The sequence below is a fragment of the Bos mutus genome, chromosome 4 (genome assembly GCF_027580195.1).
Source record: "Bos mutus isolate GX-2022 chromosome 4, NWIPB_WYAK_1.1, whole genome shotgun sequence".
In the NCBI taxonomy this organism is placed as follows: domain Eukaryota; kingdom Metazoa; phylum Chordata; class Mammalia; order Artiodactyla; family Bovidae; genus Bos; species Bos mutus.
This window is the reverse complement of record NC_091620.1, coordinates 90,719,814-90,737,027: the sequence shown is the minus strand read 5'-3', so window position 1 is coordinate 90,737,027 and position 17,214 is coordinate 90,719,814.

Here is a 17,214-nt window from a genome sequence, read left to right as displayed (position 1 = left end):
CCCTTACATTTTTGAGACTTGCTTTATGGCTAGGAATAAGGTCTATCTTGGTGAATGCCCCATATCCTGGAACAGAATGTATATTCTGCTGTTGCTAGGTTTTTCAATCATCAGTTCGTTGACAGTGCTTTTCAAGTTTTCTATATCCTTATTGATTTCCTGTGTAGTTTTCTCTTAATAACTGACATTTTCAACTATAACTGGATTTGTGTGTTTCCCTTTGGTGTTTGATCAGTACTTGAAGTTGTGATTTTAGATGTAAACATTTTGAATTTTTATGATTTATTTATGTTTAACCCTTTTGTTATTATGAAAGAGCAACTTTTTATTACTATTGTCATTAACTCTACATTGTTAAATATACACAATCATTAGTTTGTAATTGCATTGTCTATCTTTTCCCATCATTTCTTTTAACATCTAATGTATAGTATATACAATAATATTAATACATATATTTTATTTTCATGTATTATAAGACATCTCTTAAGGACTGCATTATAGTGGGGTTTACATATTTAATTCATTCTTACAATCTCTGCCTTTTAATTGGAATGATTAGGAGACTGATCAAGATGGCAGAATAAAGAGAACTTGAACTCACTTCCTCTCATGAGCACACCACAATCACTATCTGCAGAACCATCCATGAAAAAAAAAAAAAAAAACCTACCAGAAAAGATCTTCCACTGCTAAAAACGAAGGAGTAACCACGTCAAGGCTGTATATTATCACCCTGTTTATTTAACTTATATGCAAAGTACATCACGTGAATGCCAGGCTGGGTGAAGCACAAGCTGGAATCAAGATTGCCGGGAAAAATATCAATAACCTCAGATATGCAAATGACACCACTCTTACGGCAGAAAGCAAAGAACTAAAGAGCCTCTTGATGAAAGTGAAAGAGGCAAGTGAAAAAGTTGGCTTAAAACTCAGCATTCAGAAAATTAACATTATGGCATCTGGTCCCATCACTTCATGGCAAATAGATGGGGAAACAATGGAACCAGTGACAGACTTTATTATTGGCTCCAAAATAACTGCAGATGGTGACTGCAGCCATGAAATTAAAAGACACTTGCTCCTTGGAAGAAAAGCTATGACCAACGTAGACACCATATTAAAAAAGCTGAGACATTACTTTGCCAACAAAGCTCCATCTAGTCAAAGTTATGGTTTTTCCAGTAGTCATGTATGGATGTGAGAGTTGGACTATAAAAAAAGCTAAGCACCAAAGAACCGATGCTTTTGAACTGTGGTGTTGGAGAAGACTCTTGAGAGTCCCTTGGACTGCCAGGAGACCAAATCAGTCCATCCTAAAGAAAATCAGTCCTGAATATTCATTGCATGGACTGATGCTGAAATGCCAATGCTTTGGCCACCTGATGTGAATAACTGACTCATTGGAAAAGACCCCTATGCTGGGAAAGACTAAAAGCAGGAGGAGAAGGTGACGATAGAGGATGAGACGATTGGATGGCATCACTGACTGGATGAACACGAGTAAGCTCCGGGAGTTGGTGATGGACAGGGAAGCCTGGTGTGCTGCAGTCCATGGGGTTGCAAAGAGTTGGACACAACTGAGTGACTGGACTGAACCACAACAAGACAATCAAGAGGGGAAAATTAATGATATAATCAACCCCCATACCCTCCAGTGTGCTATGCACAAAATGGAGAATAATTATAGCGTGAGTTTCTCCCACAGGAGTGAGAATTCTGAGGCCCGTTTCAGGCTCCTTGGCCAGGGGTAATGCACCGGGAAGAGTGCTCGGCTTTGAAGATCCCCGGGCTTAATTTCAGGAGCACCACATGCCTGTGGGCAATAGAGACTTCCTCACACAAACTCACCAGCAAGACCCAAAGAATAAAGTAGAAGTTTGACAGCACCTAGGAAAGGCCTACCTGTTGGTCTTGGAGAGTCTCCAGTAAAGGATGGGGCGGGCGGCTCGGAACGCAGACGCTGAGGGAAGCCATATTTGGTAGCTGAATCCACACGCATGCGTGGAAGCCGGAGGCCGTGCTGGCAGCGTCAGGTGCGCCCTCCCTCTCTCTTATTAGCGCCAAGCCCTGGTCCTGCTCAATAGCCTATAGACTCTGGTGCTGGTACACCCGAGGCCAAACAATTAACAAGGCAGGGAGAGAGACTAACCCAGCAGCAAACAGGTTTCACAAGGTCTTCCTGAGCTCACAGCTGCCTCTCCACAGGGCCCCGCTCACCACAAGGCAAACACCCAGCTACTTCCATCCACAAGTGGTCAGACAACAGTCCTGCCCTCCAGGAAGCCTGTATTAGCATCTAGTCTAGTCTCCATCCACCAGGAGCAGACACCAGACCCAGGAAAACCACAACCCCACAGCCTGAGAACCCAGTTTGCACACCAGCAGGCTAGTTCCTACCCTGGGACCAGCTGGGTCCCATCCCTGCCCACTAGTAGGCTGACACAAGCCCCAGGACATCTCAGACTGAGTCAGGAACTGCACTCCCCACCCAGCCCTCCAACCCATCAGCAATTTGACATCAGCTCTGGGATCCCTGGGCCCTGTAGCCAGGCTCTAGGACCCAGCCTGGCCTGTCAGTTGTTCAATTCTAACCTCAGAACCTGGATTCACCCACCAGTGTGGGAGCAAAAGCCCTAGAGTCTTCTGGGACCCTGACTATGCCCCCCAGTGGGCCAGCACTAGGCTTAGGGTTCCCTGGGGTCTGCATCAGCCACGTCACGACCAGGCCCTGCTAATCAGCACCAGCAGCATCTGCACAAGGCAAGGCCTGGGAACCAACTGGGCTGGGGGCCAACCAAACCTATCAGATCACCCACTTACTCAGCCTGCCACAACAGAAGGACCCACACAGTCCTCTTAAGGGGAACCCCAAGAGCATATAACTTGGGTGATGTGAGGGGAGTGCACTGCAGGGACGAACAGGACTTTTCCTACAGAGGGCCACTTCTATAAGGCGGAGTAACATAACTAACCTACCACATAGGTAAAAATACACATAGCAATTTAGACAAAAAGAGGAGGAAGAGGAACATGCTTCAGATGAAGGAGCAAGATAAAACCCCAGAAGAACTAAGTGAAGGGAAGATAGGCAATCTGCCCAAGAAAGCAGTTGTAAAGATGATGAAAGAACTCAGGAGAGAAGGATGGATGCACAGAGTAAGTAGTTAGAAGCTTTGAAATAAAGAGTTAGAAAATGCAAAGAACAACCAAATAGAAAAGCAGAATACAATACCTGAAATGAAAAACATTAGAAGAAATCAACAGTACACTAAATGATACAGAGGAAAGGATCAGTAAGCTGGAAGATAGAGGAGTGGAAATCACTGCTGCTGAATAAAAAGAAATGAAGATAAATGAGGACAGTTTAAAAGACTTCTGAGATAACATCAACCACAGTCCTATTCCTATTCCTATTATAGGAGTTCCACAAGAGATTGGAAAAAAACAAGGGGGCAGAAAACGTATTTGAAAACACAATAGCTGAAAACTTCCCTAATCTGAGAAAGGAAACAGTCACCCAAGTCTAGGAAGCATAGAGAGTCCCACACGGAGTGAACCAAAAAGGAACACACCAAGATATACTGTAATTGAAATGACAACAATTAAAGATAAAGAGAGAAATTAAAAGCAGCAAAGAAAAAGCCACAAATAACATTCAAGTTAGCTCCCATAAGGTTATCAGCTGATTTTTCAGCAGAAACTCTGCAGGCCAGAAGGGAATGACCAGATACTTAAATGTGATGAAAAGGAAAGCCTACAACCAAGAATCTTCTACCTAGCAAGGCTCTTATGATATCTTATAGTTTTCAAAATAATATATAAATTTAGCTCAATAGCTATACTTCTTTTAATTTTATTTTTTGTTTGGGGGTTTGTTTTTGCTTAAATTTGATGCCAAGGTTTTTGTTTTACTTTGATGTTTTTTTAATGGTTGCTCAATAGTTTACAATATGCATCTTTAACATATTTCAGTCTATCATCAAGTAACATTATACCACATCAAGTAAAAAAGTAAAAGCTTTGCAGCTTTGTGCTTCTATTATGCCCTCCCATTGTAAATAGCATGTTGTTGATTGAATTTTGTGTCTTTCTTTAAAGAGTATTGAACTTCATTTTGTTTGGGACTTAAATTATTTGCAGGTCAGCTTGATTATTTCAAAGCTTAGTTTTAGGTTATATTAGGGTAGGTCTCGGAGAAGGCAATGGCACCCCACTCCAGTAATCTTGCCTGGAAAATCCCATGGACGGACGAGCCTGGAAGGCTGCAGTCCATGGGGTCCCTAGGAGTCGGACACGACTGAGCGACTTCACCTTCACTTTTCGCTTTCATGCATTGGAGAGGGAAATGGCAACCCACTCCAGTGTTCTTGCCTGGAGAATCCCAGGGACAGGGGAGCCTGGTGGGCTGCCGTCTCTGGGGTCGCACAGAGTTGCACACGACTGAAGCGACTTAGCAGCAGCAGGGCAGGTCTAGAGTACCCTTTGGGGCTTCCCTGGTAGCTCAGCTGGTAAAGAATCTACCTGCTTTGCAGGAGATCCCAGTTCAATTCCTGGGTTGGGAAGATCACCTGGAGAAGGGATAGGCTACCAACTCCAGTATTCTCAGGCTTCCCTGGTTCCTCAGACAGTAAAGAATCTGCCTGCAATGTCGGAAACCTGGGTTTGATCCCTAGATTGGGAAGATCCCCTGGAGGAGGGCATGAAAATCCACTCCATTATTCTTGCCTGGAGAATCCCCATGGACAGAGGTGCCTGGCAGGCTATGGGGTCACAAAGAGTTAGACACAACTGAGGGACTAAGCACAGCACAGTCCAGAATATCTTTTACTCTGCATCTAGCTTAGCTTTACTATTAAGTCAGTGTATTTTAATATCTTCTGATGTCTCAGGTGTTCAACAAGGTCTCTGGCTAGTTGGAACTCAAATATCCCCCATTCCCATGTGAGTTCTAGGGATGTTCAGCTTAGAGCTCCCTGTAGTTTTGAGCATGACCTCATGAAGTTTCATCCTATACGTGCATGGTTTAGTAATCAGTCACAGACTCCAGACACCTCGATGCAGACTGTTATGCTTCTTTTGGATTTAGCCACAGCCTCTCTGCTATTTTTGTATTTTAGTTGCCTTGGTGCCCCAGAACTCTGATTCTCATTCCTCCACTAAGCAAGACTTCCCCTGGGTTCCTCCTTCCTTCCAGGAAATTTTTTCAGGTAGAAAGACAGTACCGTCTATGGTTCGTTTTGTTTCCCTTCTCTTAAAGATCACCGTCCTGTAGTGTCTGCCGTCCAACACCTGAGGTTTCATATATTTTGTCCCTTTTTCTAGTTATTTATAGCAGTAAGGCACAACTGGGGCTGATTACTTTTTCATGGTAAAAACTGAAGTCCCTGAATTTCCCATTTTCTGTCATCCACAGTGTAAGGGAGTGGTGTAAATTCCAGTATTTTACTACTGCCTAGCTATGTGACTTTGACCACTTCATTTAAATTCACTGAACTTCCTTTTCCTTATCTGAAAAAATGGACAGGAAAATACCAAAACTTCTAGTTCCTTATGCTTGTTAAGTTAAATATGCTAACAAACATATCTGGAAGAGGCATCTAATATGTCAATTTCCATTCTTCTTCCAACAAAACTGACTATGGAACAAGACCATTTCATTACGCATCAGAAATATAAAAAGAAAAATGTTGTCATACCTGTAATGTAAAATGTTCCTTTATGCTACTGTGTCTTCAAAACACATGCCACATACTAATTAAAACCTGGATCCTGAACTCATACTTCTTTCTGTTCCCTGGAGAGGTAGACACTTTATGAACAGACCAAGGCAGGTGCTCAGTTCTCCCAGGGATGAACTTCAGCTCTTATTATTAATAGCTGTACCCATCGTCACCACTGTCACCTCACTCTTCATACTTTAAGTTACTAGCCATTCTATCTGGTTATCTTCCCTGACTACAGAACCCCCAGGGCACTTTCCTCGTTTGACCATTCTTCCTACCTAGTAATTCACCTGTTACATTATTTCCATCTAAAGTGAAACCTAAGCAGACAGCTCCATATGCTTATACTTACGCAGAATCAGTTCTGTGGAGGCACACTTGGCTTCTTTATTATAATAATCATCGTATGAGTGAAAGTAATAGAAGATGTGAAATAAAAGCACTGTATTTGCACTTTCTCAAAACAGATCATCCTTGGCATTAAGTTAAAGAATGCACAAAACCTCTTAAGGGGAAACAGAGCCACATCTTTAACAATCAATTTAAAATACTTACAATATTCTACACAGAGTTTCTGAGGATCTATTATGTGCTAGTGGTTATTAGGTTCTAGAGGAACCAAGATATACAAGATACAATCCCTCAAGATTAGGAAAGGTCAAAACAATAATACATGGAAAGTGTCATAACTTGTATAGATAATTAAGAGGGAAAAAGATAAAATCAGAAAACAGAACATACACTGTTACCCTCTTACATTATTTCATAAAGGCACAGGTAGATTTATTTCATACTTTGCATGATATCCTTTCCCAATCAAATTTTAAAATATAGGCAAAAATCCAAGGCTCCCTCTGACATTTCAATTTTTATTATATATATTTTTTATCCACAAAAAAGATACTGGTAGAGGGACTGAGTTACCTTTGATTATTAGGTACACAATAGATTTGAACCCATCATTATTTTAGGATGCTTTTAAACAGGTTAAGTTGTTCTTGCCATCTAGTCTTGTTATCACAAGTCACACAATATGAGATATGAAGCAATTAAATGGCAGCAATATTGAGGCAACCATAGCAGTGCTACTCAAAGGATAAAATAGCACCCTGCAAATCATCACCAAAGTTAAATACCACAGTAAGAGTCATCTCTAAAGAGGCTTTAAAACCCTCATTAAGACAGTATCCCATTTTAATTCTTCTTTTAAAAAGGCTTCTTCAGTCATATAATTATATCAAGCAATACTTAAAACAATATATTATTCAATTTTGTAACATTTATACATGTAATATCTAGGGTTGTAATATCACAAAAAGGGAAAACAAGAATAGAGTGCTATAGGAGTAATGTTTCCATATCTCAGCAAAATTTAGTACAAGTTTGATTTTGAGGAGATAAGATGTACAAAGTAAGCCTTAAGCAACCATTCAGAAAATAATAAAATGTAATGAAAAAGTTTAATTAAATTGGTACATTAGAAAATAATGCAAAAGAAAGCAGTGAAGGAAGAATAGTAGAACAAAAGAGACAAGAGACATAGAAACAAAAAGTCAATCAGCAGATATAAATCCCACTATATGAATAATAGCATTACATCGGACTGGGTTAAGCAACTCAACCAAAAGACAGAAATTGTCAGACTTAGATTGTTAAAAATTCCCAACTCAAGCACATACTGTCTATAGGATACACAAATTAAGTTCAAAGATACAAATAAATTGAAAGTGAAAGGATATATTATGCAAACAGTAACCATAGGAGAACTGAAGTGGCTATATGTGAGGCAAAATAAACTTTAAGACAAAAGATGTTATTAGAGATAAAAGAAATTTTATAATCACAAGAGGGTAAAATCACTAGGAAAGTGGAACAATTATAAACAAATATGCATCTAGTAAGATTGTACCAAAATACATAAAATAAGACTTGGCAGAAATGAAGGGAGAAATAGAAAACTCAACAATAACAGAGACTTCAACTCTCCCCCATTTTTAATAATGGATAGAACTAGGCAGAACAAGAACAAAAAAGACTTGAACAAAAACTAGAACCAAATTACCATTGAATCTACATACCCTTGGATTCTGCATCATGGATTAAACTGACTATGGATCCAAAACACATTTTTTTAACTCCATAAAGTTCCAGAATGCAAACTTTGGATTTTCCATGCACTGGAAACAAATTACATAGTATTTACACTGCAATTACAACTATTTACATAACATTCACATTGTATTAGGTAACATAAGTAATCTAGAGATGATTTAAAATATATGGGAGGGTTTCCTTTTCTCCACATCCTCTCCAGCATTTATGGTTTGTAGATTTTTTGATGATGGCGACCCAAATATCATATATTAATGCATATATGTGAAATCTAGAAAAATGGTACAGATGAATCTATTTCAAATAGGAACAGAGGTACAGAAGTAGAGAACGGAGATGTGGACACAAAGTAAGGGGAGAAGGGGAGGGTGGGGTAGATGGGAGATATGATGGACATAGATACACTGCCGTGGGTAAAAGAGATAGCTAGTGGGAAGGTGCTGTATAACACAGGGGGACTCAGCTGGGTGCTGGGTGCTGACCTAGAGGGGTGGGATGAGGCGGTGGGAGGGAGGTCCAAGAAGGCAATCTGTGAGGCTATTTTTTTTATCCTGACATGAAAAATCAGATAATCAGGAGAAAACTGTAGACCAATATTTCTTATGAATATGTATATAAAGTCCTCAACAAGATACTGGCCATCTCAACATAAAATATAAATATATATATATATATATATATATATATATATATATATATATACACATTATAACAACATGGGGTTTATCCCAGAAATGCAAAATTAGTATCTGAAAATCAATTCATGTAATATACCATGTCAACAGAATCGAAAACAAAAACCACATTATCATCTCAATAGTCTCTGAAAAAATATTTGACAAAATCCAACACCCTTTCATGATAATATCACTCAGAGACTCTTCTGAACCTGATAAAAAGCATCTACAAAAAAGTCCACAGCTAATGGTAAAAAGACAGGTTGCTTTCCCTCTAAGATCAGGGATAGGACAATGATGTTAACACTCACCACTTCTATTCAAAATTATACTGAAGGCTCCAGGAAAACTAGGTACTATAAATAAATAAAAGGCATCCAGATCTTATCTATAGAAAATTCTAAGGAGTTTAAAACAACAAACATACAGACAAAAAAAACTAATACATGAGTTCAACAAGCTTTCAGGATAAATATACAAAAATCAATAGTGTTTCTATTACACTCTCAGTGAACAATCTGAAAGTGGAGTGGAGAAAAATTCAATTTTCAGAAGCATCAAAAATAATAAAATGGGACCTCCCTCGTGGTCCAGTGGTTAAACAAAAAAAAAAATTCCACCTGCCAGTGCAGGGGACATACAGTCCATCCTGGCCCAGGAGGATTCCACTTGCCTCAAAACAACTAAGCCATGCGCCACAACTACTGAGCCCACGGTCTAGAGCCTGGGATTCACAGCTACTGAAGCACATGCCCTGGAGCACATGCTCTGCAACAAGAGGAGCCATTGCAATGGGAAGCCCACACACCACAATTAGGGTGTTGGCATTGCTCACCACAACTAGAGGAAAGCCTGCCTGCAGCATCAAAGACTCAGTGCAGCCAGAAATACATAAGTAAATAAATATTATAAAACATGTTTTTTAATAATAAAATAACTAGGGATGGGCTACAAGGGCTTCTCTTGTAGCTCAGTCAGTAAAGAGTCTGCAATGCAGGACACTTGGGTTCGACCCCTGGGTCAGGAAGATCCCCTGGAGAAGGAAATGGCTAACCCACTCCAGTATTCTTGCCTGGAGAATCCCATGGACAGAGGAGCCTGGCAGGCTACAGTCCATGAGGTTGCAAAGAGTTGGACACGATTGAGAGACTTTCACTTCACTTCAAAATAATTAGGAATAAATTAAATAAAAGAAGTCAAAACTTATTCTGAAAACTAGGAAACATTGTTGAAAGAAATTTAAAATATTTACATAAATGTGCGGTTGTCCATGTTCATGTATTGGATGCTGTGCTATGCTATGCTAAGTCATGTCAGTCGTGTCCGACTCTGTGCGACCCCATAGATGGCAGCCCACCAGGCTCCCCAATCCCTGGGATTCTCCAGGCAAGAACACTGGAGTGGGGTGCCATTGCCTTCTCCGTGTATTGGATGACTTAATAGTTAACATGACAATAGTCCCTGAATTGATATATAGATTCTATGCCCTCCCTATTAGAAATTGACAAGTTGATTCTAAAATTTAACTGGAAATTCAAGGGATTCAGACTAGATAAAACTATCTTGGGAAAAAAAATCAAAGTAGGAGGATTCACATATCTCAATTTCAAAATTTACTACAAAGTAACATTAATCAAGGCAGTGTGGTACTGTCATAAGGATAGACATAGATCAAATGAATAGAACTGAGAGTCCAGAAATAAATCCATGTGTCTAAGGTCAACTGATTTTTAGCAAGGATGCTAAGACCATTTAGAGAGGAAATAATGGTTGTTTTGACAAACAGTACTAGGACAACCTGATAGCCACAAGGAAAACAATAAGATTGGGCCCTTAAAACATGACACATATAAAATTTAACTCAAAAGAGGTCAAAAATTAACTAAAAACTAAAAATATCAAACCCTTAGAAGAAAACACAGGAATAAATCTTCATGATCTGGAATTTAGCAATGAATTCTTATATATGATGCTAAAAACTTGAGCAACAAAAGGAAAAAGAGATAAATTAGACTTCATCAAAATTCAAAATTATTGAGCCTCAAGGGCACTAGCAAGAAAGGAAAAGATAACCAACAGAATGGGAGAAAGTATCTGCAAAACATATATGTGACTTGTGTCTACAATATACAAAGAACCCATACAACTCAATAACAGAAAGACAAATCACCTAATTTTAAAATAGGCAAAAAATAAAATGGGCAAAGGATCTGAATATAAAGTTCTCCAAAGATGATATACTTCAATGGCCAGTAAGCACATAAAAAGATGTTTGACATCATTTGCCATCAGGGAAATGCAAATCAAAACCATGAGATTCCTCTTTATGCCCACTAGAACGGTTGGAATCATAAAGTCATATAATAACAAGTATTGGCAAGAATGTGGGAAAATTGGAACCCTCATGAACTGCAGATGGGAATGTAAAATGGTGAGACCGTTTTGGAAAACAAGAACAGTTCTTCAAATAATTAAACATAGAGTTATTTATTATATAACTCATCAGTCTACTCCTAGTAACACCCCCAAAAGAAATGAACACACACACACACATTTACAAACCAAGACTTGTATGTGAATCTCTATGGTAGCATCACTTAAAATAGCTAGAAAGTGGAAAGAACCCAAACATCTGTCAGCAATAAGTGGATAAATACAATGTGGCATAGCCATACAAAGGGATGTTATTTGACCATAAAAATGAGTGAAATACTATTATGTGCTACATTGATGAACATTGGTAACGTTGATAGACCCTGAAAATGTTACTTTAAATGAAAGAAGCCAATCACAGAAAAATACCTATGACATCATTCCACTTACACGAAATGTCCAGCCAGATTGTTAGTTGCTTGCTGCTAAGTCGCTTCAGTCGTGTCCGACTCTGTGCAACCACATAGACGGCAGCCCACCAGGCTCCCCCGTCCCTGGGATTCTCCAGGCAAGCACATTGGAGTGGGTTGCCATTTCCTTCTCCAATGCATGAAAGTGAAAAGTGAAAGTGAAGTCCCTCAGTCGTGTCCGACTCTTAGTGACCCCATGGAACTGCATGGCAGTGGGGTGCATAGGGTGATGGTATTTAAATGATAGTTTATTTTTGAAATGATGAAAATATTCTAAAATTGGCTATGATAGTCCTTGCATATATATGTATGAATATATTAAAACTCTTTGATGTGTGTACTTTAGATGTTGAACTGTATGGTATATGAACTATAGCTCAAAAAAGCTGTAAAAATTCTACTTTTCAACATACTGGTTGTAGAATTGAACAACATTTAGAAAATGTGAAAGAACCTATGGCCAAATATTTTTCCCTTTGAAGCCTTGAGTGAATAATACCTCTGTTCTGATTTATTTACATGTAATTCATCAACATGGTTTCTAAGGAGGCATTCGATGTCGGGGGGTACTGAAGAACTTTTCAGTAGGTGAACCTTGGTTGGATGCTTTTCTTTTTTCTCTCTGAACCATGATGTTGTGCTTGACGACATTAGTTTTAACTTAGTTCTGGAAAGGTTCACTTCCAGTTTCAAACTCAGATCTCAGGAATTGTGAGGGAGTCCTACATTTTGTAAAAATGCGGAACATGCTATTTCCTCTGATTGGAATGATGAAGCAAGATTACATGTGACACTGATGAGTAAGATAGCAAGTTCAAATGCCTGGAGTTTTTAGCCCTATGTAAAGTAATAACACCGGAGAAGGTGATGGCACTCCACTCCAGTACTCTTGCCTGGAAAATCCCATGAACAGAGGAGCCTGGTGGGCTGCAGTCCATGGGGTTGCTAAGAGTCGGACACGACTGAGCGAATTCACTTTCACTTTTCACTTTCCTGCATTGGAGAAGGAACTGGCAACCCACTGCAGTGTTCTTGCCTGGAGAATCCCAGGGACGGGGGAGCCTGGTGGGCTGCCGTCTATGGGGTCGCACAGAGTTGGACACGACTGAGGCGACTTAGCAGCAGCAGCAAAGTAATACACAGTGCACAAAACATGCTTTGCACTAGTTCTTTTTCCTGTGGTTGGGGCAGTGATGGAAGGTGAGAAGGGCTGCCACATGGGTATGTCCTAGAAAAGGCAAGAGGGATAGTTACCGTGTGTGCTTCTGCTGGATTACCCTCGCTCAGGGACTCTCTGCTGGCCCCCTTATATGCCTTATGTCTGGGGGAGAGTAATAAAATGCATTCTGGAGAAAAGTGATTTTGGTACTCCATGGGAAAGAGAAAAAATGTGATATGTTATAAATCTCAGGTTTAATTGCAGAAACAAAGTGAAGCAGAGACACTGACTCCAGGGTATTTAGGAGCTACCAGAGGCCACAGATCCACAAGACTGACAGCACTTGGTCATGTAAGATGGAATAACTCCTCGATGCTCCACCATCCAGCCTGTGCTGCATGCTCCTCCAGACATTTCTTGGAGTAACAAGCATGGTATGACCCTGAAGACATCAACTGATGCACTGCTGCTGCTGCTGCTGCTGCTGCTGCTGCTGCTGCTGCATCGCTTCAGTCGTGTCTGACTCGGTGCGACCCCATAGATGGCAGCCCATTAGGCTCCTCTGTCCCTGGGATTCTCCAGGCAAGAACACTGGAGTGGGTTGCCAGTTCCTGCTCCAATGCATGAAAGTGAAAAGTGAAAGTGAAGTCGTTCAGTCGTGCCCGACTCTTAGCAACCCCATGGACTGCAGGCTACCAGGCGTCTCAGTCCATGGGATTTTCCAGGCAAGAGTACTGGAGTGGGATGCCATTGTCTTCTCCGCAACTGATGCACTACTTGCCCTCAACCTGAAAAGTTCACTAGGTTTTTCTTGTTTCTGATTGTGTTTGAATGCATATAAGAGGCAGGAGTATTGTCAAAAGAAGTAGTATGGCTGTGTAAGGGAGAAGAGGGTGGGAGAGGATGAGATGATTGGATGACATCACCAACTCAGTGAACATGAACTTGGGCAAACTCTGGGAAATGGTGAGAGATAGGGAAGCCTGGCATGCTTCAGTCCATGGGGTTGCAGAGTTGGACACAACTTTGTCACTGAACAACAACGACAACAATATGGCTTGTATATATTTCATATCCTTTGATTTTTCTATAGCCCTGTGTCTATACTCAATGGCAATAATTTCAAAACTCTTTGCAAAAACTTGCCTCAGTGTTTCATTTTTAAATCAAATCAGGAGCTGACTTGTTAGTGGCTGTGTGGTCAGTAACCAAGAAAATAGGGGGTTTATTCTGTTACCCTTAAAACCTTACGTAGTCAGCAGGTGTTTTTTGTTTTGTTTTGATTTTTGTTGTTGTTTTAAATATTGGAAAATAACCAACCACATAAAAGACTTGTAGTATAATGCTTGGTCCTAGATCTCAGATTGGTGACCTAGCCTAGCTCCTCCACGGACCCACAGACCCATAGATCCTCTGACCCATTGTATTTTACAGTACAGTCCTTCTCATTGCAGAGTCAGTCATCCTTTCCTCCCCTGCTCCTGAGTGACAGAAAGTAAATCAGATTTATTGAAGGAAGGTGAGGAGGTTAGGGAGAGAACCACTCATCCCAGTGACCTAGTGCTATTCAATATTTAGGAGTGGAGGTCCAGCCTGTCTTCCTCACTGCATGTGTGTGTTAGTTGCTCCATCATGTCCAACTCTTTCGACCCCATGGACTATAGCCCGCTAGGCTCTTCTGTCCATGGGATTTCCCAAATAAGAATACTGGAGTGCATTGCCAATTCCCTTCTCCAGATGATCTTCCCAACCCAGGGATCGAACCTGGGTCTCCTGTATTGCAGATTCTTTACCATCTGAGCCACAAGGGAAGCCTCTCACCCTCACTACACACATACAATCTTATATGTACTTTTGTGTCTGTGAGCATGGCTGAGAAAGGATTTGAAGTGTGGCAAAAGCTAATAAAAAATTCAGATTTGGGGTAGCAAGTTTGTACTGCTAACCTTGCTGCAGCCATGCTGGCAGTACAAATCTCAGTGATTCTCAGCTTCAAATACGCACAGAACTGGAAGGAGAAAAGTTCAGAGACATGGTTTTTCTTCCTTTCCTCAAAAGCTAAGAGTATTTTTTTGTTTTCTGTGATGATAATAATAACCACAATAATAACAAGATGGAATAGTGATTAGGCAGTATGATATCACAGACACTGGTTCAAGTCCTTTACATGGATTTTCCTATTCAACTTGCACACTTCTTGAGACACATATCATTATTACACACATAACAAACATGAAAACTGAATGTGGAGCTTGAGTACCTTGCAAAATGTCATCTTGTGGAGCAGCCTCAAGGGAGATTTGAATCAAAGGAACAGACTTGGAGGTCTCACCAACAAGTGACAGAGAACAGGGGATCAGAGGCAAGTCAACAAGACATATGGCTGCGTATTAGTTCAAATCAGCAATCACTTACTGAACGCCTCCTAATACACAGTAATTGTATACATGCACCCTGAACTTGTTCTACCCCATATTAAACTCCAGTCCCTAGAATTGCAGACTGGAATTGCAGATAGATAGAAATGATATTAAAATGACTAGCAGGTTGTAATAAAGTTACAAAAAGACAAGTCTCCCTGCTGATGTATTGGCATAGTAGAATTGCTGCCCCAAATTAGATCCATCATATGATTTAAACAGTTCCTCTATAGACTGGGAAGGGGACATGAAGAAACCTTAATATTTAAAATATTAAATAAAAACAATTCTAGAGACTTGAGAATAGACACAGCTTTAACAACATGGTCACCAAGCCCAAAGCTGCCAAATTGCCTTTGGGGATAGAGACATTAACTACAACCCTGGATGGATCACAAAACAGACTGTTTTCTTCTTCTTCTACCTCCTCTGTAATAAACTGTCCAAGATGCATTGTGTGAAAAGACTTTATTTGGATTTTGAGGCCATTTGCTGACACTGAGAATCTGACATGGACTGACTCATGGGCCATGTGAATTTTTCTTCATTGTTGTGATTAATAAGGTTAGCTGAAGTCTAGTTATGAGAAAATCAGTTGAGAAAAGATCGATGATTTCTTTCTCTTCAGAAGATACCACCCAGCTTTTAATTACACATGTTGTATTTACATCAACAGGCCAATATTTTGTTGGACTCTAATGAAAAGGAAAGTAGAATTTTGACAAATTTTTCATCCTTTTCAAAAAAGCAAAATATTTTAAAGTATGATTGGCTGTAATTAGCCATGAGTCCCCAGCTCTGTTAGAATGACTATTTTGACTAGAGACAAAGTTGGGTGGAGGTGAGGTCATGGGGCTTTGAATCTGTCCAACTTAAATTCAAATCCTGGTTTGGTCAGTTAGTGGCTGTGAAATCCTGGGTAAGTTACTCAACTTCTCTGAACTTTATAACCTTATTTGTAAAATAGAGTTATATATATATCACGCTGTGAATTACTCTAAGGATTAATGTAAACATGCCTGGTATATGCTCTAACTCTATTATCTGGATCAGTTATCAACAACGTTATCAACAATGGATCAGTTATCTGATGAACTGAGTACAGGGATGTCTGCTAATCAAGGTGATCTTTGACCTGACTGAGACTGGTAGCTACCAGAGTTTTTGAAGTCCTTTATAAAGAACTGCTTTAGCTAAACTCTGGACTTCTGGGAGACCCAGATATTTTGTGTTGCTCATGCAATATACAAAATACGAGATGTAACAGAGAGTAACTTGGACCCCTAAATTCCTAGCCCCTATTATCTCACAACAACCTTGCTACATATTTATGGAATATTTACTTAGCTTGCATTCTATAGCTAACACTAGGATTACACAGTGGATCAAAACATACAATGCTTTATCCACATAAAATGTACATATGGGGATTTAGTGGGGATGAGAGGGTCAGAGCCACCAAGCTGGAGAGGCAAGAAACAAAAGCTATAAGGAAATATAAGGCAAAGCTATAGAAGAGGCTATGGATTGATTATTTGTGTGGATTTATGTAAGAAAGAGCAGATGTTTGATGTAGCTCTCCCCATATACAATGAAAAAGATGTTTTTTAGATTATTTCAATTTTTATCATGTCTTTACTGGTTACTTCTGATTTTACTTCAGTGTTTGCTTAGTTTATATAATCCCAAAGTCCTGCCAATATATCTCCTAGGAATCCCTACCTGCAATTGTCAGCATTGCAAATTTAATACATTTTAAGTTTTCTGCAATGTGGGTTGGAGTTAATGGAAGATATTTCTTCTTCAAGGTATCTGAGGCAGAATTTTTCAATAGCCTTCAAAAAAAGGGGGGCTCTGTGATGGGTTGATTTGTATCCTCACAAAATTTACATGTTGAAGTCCTAACCCCTAGTACCTTAGTATGTGATGCCGTTTGTATACTGAATTTTTACAAGTTAAATGAAGTCATTAGGGTGAACCTTAATCCAATATAACCAGTGTCCTTATAAGAAGAAAAGACTAGAAATAACCTAAGTGTCCACTGATGGATGAATGAATAAAGTAAATGTGATCTATGTAAGTACAGAGTGCCAGGTTAGTATGTAGGTAGATATATACTAGAAAATTATTCAGCCGTAAAGAAGAATGGAATCTTGCTATTTGCAACAACATGGATAAACTCCAAAGCCATTATACTAAGTGAAGTAAATCAGAGAGAGAAAGAAAATATGCATTCCATTTGTGCATGGAATTATTTAAAAGAAACCCATCCCCAAA